This window comes from Neovison vison, chromosome 2 (assembly GCF_020171115.1).
Source record: "Neovison vison isolate M4711 chromosome 2, ASM_NN_V1, whole genome shotgun sequence".
Lineage (NCBI taxonomy): Eukaryota > Metazoa > Chordata > Mammalia > Carnivora > Mustelidae > Neogale > Neogale vison.
Window position 1 is genome coordinate 233,917,816 of NC_058092.1, and position 1,234 is coordinate 233,919,049.

Below are 1,234 nucleotides of genomic sequence, written 5' to 3' on the forward strand. Positions count from 1 at the left end.
ACCTACAAGTACCCACCTTCCTTTCTTTGTTTAACTGACTTTCTCCACTTTGAAGGTCTTGCACTAAGCAACTGTTAGACACAGAGTCCAGAGCTGGTGGTAATTCATATGTACATGAACATATACAATGTACATGAACATATCAAGGGGTCTGAGAAGTCTTTTTTTTTTTTAAGATTTTATTTATTTATTTGACAGAGAGAGATTACAAGTAGGCAGAGAGGCAGGCAGAGAGAGAGAGGAGGAAGCAGGCTCCCTGCTGAGCAGAGAGCCCGATGCGGGACTCGATCCCAGGACCCTGAGATCATGACCCGAGCCGAAGACAGCGGCTTAACCCACTGAGCCAACCAGGCGCCCTCTGAGAAGTCTTGAAGACACCTCTATACCTTTTTAAAACTTCAGTGGATATTAAATGTTAAATATTGCCAGGCACTGTGTTAAATGCTATTCAGGGCAAGGAAGGGAGTCTTGCCTTCAAAGCAATTAGCATCCAAGGTAAAAAGTAATATTAGAAAATTTAGAAAGGTAGTTATTGATTTATTTTTGACAAACTCATGAATAATTGACAAATACAAGTTTGTATATTTAAATGATATGTATACATTTTGAAATGACCACAACAATCAGGTTAATTAATAACAATTACATCACATAGTTACCTTTTATTTTTTTTAATATAGAACACTTCACAAATTTGCATGTCATCCTTGTGCAGGGCCATGCTAAATAATTTCTGTATCATTCCAGATACAGATTATCTATATAGATGCTGCTGAAGGGACAGTAGTCATTGATTGTTGGCACAAGTCTTAAATTGATTTATGAAGAGATGATTTATGAAGAAATGTAAAAATTTTCTATTAATTATAGACATTTTAGTACACACCCTACAATGCTGTGTTTTCCTTTGCCTTGCCCTCCCAGCTTCCAGTCCCATAAAAGGAATGAAAGACTCGGAATTTAGCTTCAAAGTCATGTTTCTCTGTACAAAGAAGTGTGACCATGTCTAAGGTGCCATGAACCAATTTTTAAACTAAATCATGGGAAGGGGAGGTAGGAAATTTAATATTAATGTTCTATTATTTTTCTTTAAAATCTTCTGGGGTTAACTTTTATTTCTTTATTGTTTTCTTCTTCCATATTTGTTCTTCTACTTACAGCTAAATAACAAAATGAAATGAAAGTGGAACTATTAAAAAGAAAATAATTAACAATTAGGTATTTAGAATACTTA

The 1,234-nt window shown here is 35.0% G+C and overlaps 1 pseudogene; it reads right to left on the bottom strand.

The window, feature by feature from the left end:
* Window positions 1-670: 670 nt before the first annotated feature.
* On the bottom strand, window positions 671-769 carry LOC122901580 (annotated as a pseudogene).
* Between the last annotated feature and the right edge of the window lie 465 nt (window positions 770-1,234).